The sequence below is a fragment of the Podarcis tiliguerta genome, assembly GCF_965153285.1.
Source record: "Podarcis tiliguerta genome assembly, chromosome: 5".
Lineage (NCBI taxonomy): Eukaryota > Metazoa > Chordata > Lepidosauria > Squamata > Lacertidae > Podarcis > Podarcis tiliguerta.
This window is the reverse complement of record NC_139538.1, coordinates 84,605,331-84,611,772: the sequence shown is the minus strand read 5'-3', so window position 1 is coordinate 84,611,772 and position 6,442 is coordinate 84,605,331.

Below are 6,442 nucleotides of genomic sequence, written 5' to 3'. Positions count from 1 at the left end.
AAAGCGAGATGAGCGCCACAACCCCAGAGTCGGCCACGACTGGACCTAATGGTCAGGGGTCCCTTTACCTTTAAGGAAAAGCAGGACATTCCGGGATCAGATCAGAAACCGGGACAGCTTCTGTAAATTTGGGGCTGTCCCTGGAAAATAGGGACACTCAGAGAGTCTGTTGCTCCTGCTTCTTAGTCTTTCAGCACCACTTTGTTAAAAGGGGGACAAAAATCTTTCCTCTCTATGTATCTGCGAGATATCTATACAGGCAGATACAGATGTACATACACTTCAATGACCAACATGCTTCTGATGATATTTCTGGCCCATGAACACCTAAACTAGAAAACACATGAGGAGTACACTCCTCCAAAAACCTGTGTGGGTGGCAATACCAGACTCCGGCTTACCTGAAGGAGCTTCTCCACCCCCATCGTTCAGCCCGGACACTGAGGTCCAGCTCCGAGGGCCTTTTGATGGATCCCTCCCTGCAGGAAGTGAGGTTACAGGGCCTTCTCGGTGGTAGCACCCTCCCTGTGGAATGCCCTCCCATCACATGTCAAGGAGATAAATAACTGAGTTTTAGAAGACATCTGAAGGCAGGCCTATATAGGGAAGTTCTTAATGGTCTTGACGTCTTACTGTGTTTTAATTTGTTGGAAGCTGCCCAGAGTGGCTGGGGAAACCCAGTCAGATGGGTGGCACATGAAGAATAAATTATTGTATTATTATTATTATTATTATTATTACAGTGGTACCTCTGGTTATGAACTTAATTCGTTCCGGAGGTCCGTTCTTAACCTGAAATCATTCTTAACCTAAGGTACCACTTTAGCTATTGGGGCTTCCCGCTGCTGCCGCGCCACCAGCACACAATTTCTGTTCTCATCCTGAGGTAAAGTTCCTAACCCGAGGTACTACTTCTGGGTTAGCGGAGTCTGTAACCCGAAGTGTTTGTAACCCGAGGTGTTTGAAACCGAGGTGCCACTGTATTCAAAAGTACTTCAGACACAATTCCCGCTACACTCCCCACCAACTAAATGCTGTGACTACCAATGGCGGGGCTGCCATACGTCCAGGATTTGCCCATCAAAAATGGCATCCATAAAAATGTCAAGGGAAACCTGGGCGTATGACAGCCCATATCAAAAGTGTTGTTGATTTATTTGCAAATTTCAAAAAAAAAACCCCACACACACGCCTTAAAACTTCTCTCTCTCTTTTTGGAGATTTTGCCAAAAAGCTCAACAGCCCAAAACATCTGGTGGGCACAATATTGGCTGCCCCTCCACATGTTCTGGTAAACACAAAGATGTAAAACTTCTAGATGCCCTAATTTCTGTGCCCTAGAACAGTTGGTCATGGAACCAACCAGAAAGGAAATGTCCCCAGACTTAATCCTAAATGATGGCTGGGATCTGGTGTGAGATTTAAGAACTGGGAAGATTCCCTGTGAAGAAAAGCTACCGTATTTTTCCATGTATAAGACGCTCACATGTATAAGAAAACGCCTATTTTTAACCCAAAATTAAGAAATGAAGTTGTTTAGCTTTTGGGAGGGTGGGGGAGGTCACTTCTGCCAATCGCTCATCGCCCGCCACTGCCGATCGCTTGCCACAGCCACTGCCGATCGCACACCTCGCCGCAGCTGCTCACCACCACCAACAGCCCAACCCCCCTTGCCACAGCCTCCAATCACCTTCCTGCCTCGCCACAGCTGCCAATCACCTGCCCAATTACCGCAGCCACAGCCAATCATCAGCAGGCCTTGCCGCAGCGACCAATCACCCTCCCAATCGCCACTGTCAATCTCCTGCTTGCTGCTGTCATTAATCACATGTCCCACCTCTGTATTCACTGTCCGTTTATAAGACGACACCCCATTTTTGCCTAATTTCTTTGAGCAAAAAGCATCCTCTTATACATGGGAAAATATGGTATTTGGTTTAGTGGAGGGAGTAACGAGTAAGGGGAGACGCAAGCCAGGTATATGAAATTATGAACACTTTTGATTTTCTCTCCCTCTCTCATAATACTAGGCCTTGCAGCTCATTCTATCAAGTTGAATGTTGATCTATCCGGACAGACAAAAGGAAATATTTCACACAGTGGATTTCATGGATATAAAGGGGGAATTAGACAGATTCAAGAAGGCTAAGGTAAAGGTAAAGGGACCCCTGACCATTAGGTCCAGTCGTGACCAACTCTGGGGTTGCAGCGCTCATCTTGCTTTATTGGCCGAGGGAGCCGGTGTACAACTTCTGGGTCATGTGGCCAGCATGACTAAGCCAACCAGAGCAACGCACTGAAACGTCGCTTACCTTCCCGCCGGAGTGGTACCTATTTATCTACTTGCACTTTGACATGCTTTCAAACTGCTAGGTTGGCAGGAGCTGAGACCGAGCAACAGGAGCTCACCCCATCACGGGGATTCGAACCGCCGACCTTCTGATCGGCAAGTCCTAGGCTCTGTGGTTTAACCCACAGCGCCACCCGCGTCCCTTCAAGAAGGCTATGGATAATAGTCAAGGCAAAGAGATAAGAAGAGCTATGCTGGATCAAGCCAAGGACCCACCTAATCCAGCACTGAGTTCTCCCAGTTTCCATCCAGATTCTTACTCTTTTCATATTTTTATTTGCACCCCCGCCTTTCCCCCTGAGTGGACTCAACCCCAGGTACCAATGCGAAAACCTGCAAGCAACAGCAGCAAGCACCACTTGAGGATTTCCAACAACTGGTCTTCAGAGGTGTATTGTTTCCACCAACGGAGGCAGAACACAGCCGCCATCGCAGGCCTTGCCTTCCATGAATTTGGTACATTGTCTGCTAAAGCCATCGCCACCTCCTGTGGGGACAAATCCCACAATTCCGTTTGCTTCCCCCCAGTGCAAATTTGTGCTTTAGCACTGAACTGGAACAAAGGGCAGTTTGGTTTTCCACGATTGCCGTTGGTTCCAATTTAGTGCTAAAGAGAGAGCTTTCTTGGGGTAAGCAGTGGGGCAAAACCAGTGGCGTAGCGTGGGGGGTTTTGGGGGGGGTCCGGCCGCACCGGGCGCAACATCTCGGGGGCACGCTCGCACTCGCAGCTCTCTGCCCCTACCTGGCTCACTCACTCTCTCTCACTGCAGTGCTGGCTGTGCGAATCCGATCCGAGCCGCCGGGTCGCCACCCACTGTGGAGGGGAGGGTGCCAGGCGCGCGGTGCGGTGCGGAGAAAGAGAGAGGGACTATCTGGGGGAGGGACAGTGCAGTGGGGGGGGCGCAAATTACTTGCCTTGCCCCGGGTTAGGGGGCGCAAATTACTTGCCTTGCCCCGGGTGCTGACAACCCACACTACGCCACTGGGCAAAACTGCCCAGGACCTATGCCAAGAAAGCAACCTGGAGCAGCAGAAAACCACTCAGATCCATGCTTTTTTAGGTGTGGGAAAGGCAGATGTATGGACAAACCCATAGTTTAACTGTGGGATGGAATGCTCTGATTATGGGTCACAGGACAGAGAATTCATCGAGGAAGAATTTTAAATATTGTTTTCATGTTGCCCATGGGGAGAATTGCACCAATGTAGGATTAGTAGGCCAGAGGAGGGATGCCTTTGTGGGCGTCTTTTTGTTTGGGTGAGGTTGAGGAAGAAGTGGGGGAGCTTGATGCGAGAGTCACTTGAGTAGAAGCCCCCAGTCTCAGCTATACAGCTGCAAATACAGTGGTACCTCAGGTTAAGTACTTAATTCGTTCCGGAGGTCTGTTCTTAACCTGAAACTGATCTTAACCTGAAGCACCACTTTAGCTAATGGGGCTTCCCGCTGCCGCCGTGCCGCCGGAGCACGATTTCTGTTCTCATCCTGAAGCAAAGTTCTTAACCTGAAGCACTATTTCTGGGTTAGCGGAGTCTGTAACCTGAAGCGTATGTAACCTGAAGCATATGTAACCCGAGGTGCCACTGTAAAATGTTTGTGAAGTGCAATATGCAATTCTGACACTCGATGGCAACTGTGAGTTACAGCAAATTCAATGCATTTTTCAAACGGTTATTATTATTATTTTTAACCTGAAACTGTTCTTAACCTGAAGCACCACTTTAGCTAATGGGGCTTCCCGCTGCCGCCGTGCCGCCGGAGCACGATTTCTGTTCTCATCCTGAAGCAAAGTTCTTAACCTGAAGCACTATTTCTGGGTTAGCGGAGTCTGTAACCTGAAGCGTATGTAACCTGAAGCATATGTAACCCGAGGTGCCACTGAAAAATGTTTTGAAGTGCAATATGCAATTCTGACACTTGATGGCAACTGTGAGTTACAGCAAATTCAACGCATTTTTCAAAACGGTTATTATTATTATTTTTAAACGTGTGTGTAGATTCCGCCCCTGCGCCCCTTCCATCCAGCGTTGTTGAGAGGAAGACACGGAAAAGCAGAGCAGCGCATTTGCCAGGAGAGGGTCATAACCTCCTCCATTCTTCTCCGGAGGGGGCTTGGATAATGAAGGAGAAAGCAGCGAAGCTGAGGGCTAATTTGTCGTGGCATTTCCTGGCCTCTCTTCTGCCAATGAAGCTCTGTTTCATCTTTTAGCCTTATCAATGCTGTGGTCATGAGGCTTTCCGCTTGCAAGCCTCGGGCCTCATCCGCCACCCCTCCCAACCTATCCACACCTACCCTGGTCTTTGATGGTAATGGAAAGGTTGCTGATGTCATTAATCCACTGAGAGGTGCAAATCAAAACTATAACTGCACACTTAAACACAAGAGATGGTGGCATTCTGAGGATGCCCCTATTTTCATAGGAGAGAAATGCTGGAGGGTATGGAATTATCCAACCCCTGAGCTGTCTGAAGGCAATCCTGCATAGAGAAGGTTTTTTTAAAAAAAAGTTTAATTTTGTTATGTTATTATATATGTTGGGAGCTGCCCAGAGTGGCTGGGGCAACCCAGTAAGATGTGTGGGGTATAAATCGTAAAATTATCGTTATGGAATGGGATGTCCCTATTTTCATCGGAGAAATGTCAGAGGGTATGGAGTTTGCATATCTCGATTGGCGGGTTTTTCTTCTTCTCTTCCAGAAATTCAGGAAGGTTCCTGTGTCATCCCCCCATTTTTTGTGTCATGTCCGACGACTTTCCTGGATCTGAAGGCAGCCCTGTTTAGGGAAGCTTTTAATGTTTGATGTATTACAGTATTTTAATATATATATTTTTGGAAGCCGCCCAGAGAGGCTGGGGAAGCCCAGCCAGATGGGAAAGGTATAAATAAATTATTATTATTATTATTATTATTATTATTATTATTATTATTATTATTATCTTCTGCATGTGTGCCCTGCCTCTGGCCCACATCCATTTTCACAGCATAAGGATGCACTTCTGCAGTGCATCCTGGGATGGAGCAGAAAATGCAGAAGGAGCAGCGCCTTTGCAGAAGACAGTGTGGCATAGTGGTTAAGAGTGCTGACCTGGGAGACCCCACTCAACCCTGAATCTCATTGGGTGACCTTGGGCTAATTGTTTCATCTCAGCCTAACCTACCTCGTAGGGTTGTTCTGGAGGTGAAACGAGGGGAGGGAGAACTGCGTACATCACTTTGAGCTCCTTGGAGAAGAAGGTGGGATATAAACACAATCAGTGAATAAAGCGATGCAATTACGCTGCTTCATCAGGATGGATCTACACGTTTGCAAACCCATGTTTACCTGGGACTCAGCTACATTAGTAAAAAAAGGTCTTTTAAATGTGTTAGAACGCTGTGGCACCAGGTGGCACTGTAGAGTTTGATGCTTCGGCAAAGTGATTTTCCATTATGAGCTTTACAACGTGTTTTCCTGAAGTGTTGTTTTTTTTATGTGTCTAGATCCAGCCCTGGTATCCCTAGGATAGATGTGCAGGTGAGATCTGGAAGCAGGATTTGCCACAACTGTTCAGCTAAGCAAATGCGGTTTGGAGATAGCCAGTGATAGCCACACTTGCCTTCTCCTCTGGTATTGACACAATGTGTTCATCAATTTATTCTAAGCCCTAAACGGCCTCGGTCCAGTATATCTGAAGGAGCGTCTCCACCCCCATCGTTCTGCCCGGACACTGAGGTCCAGCTCCGAGGGCCTTCTGGCGGTTCCCTCACTGCGAGAGGCCAAGTTACAGGGAACCAGGCCGAGGGCCTTCTCGGTAGTGGCGCCCGCCCTGTGGAACGCCCTCCCATCAGATGTCAAAGCGATAAACAACTACCTGACATTCAGAAGACATCTGAAGGCAGCCCTGTTCAGGGAAGTTTTTAATATGTGACATTTTAGTGTATTTTTCATCTTTGTTGGAAGCCGCCCAGAGTGGCTGGGGAAACTCAGCCAGATGGGCGGGGTACAAATAATAAATTATTATTATATTATTATTATTATTATTCATTGGGATCCAGGCACTGTTCCTCAAACAATGGCAGCCTTCCAGTGTTTTCCCTGTTGTTCTCCTTTCC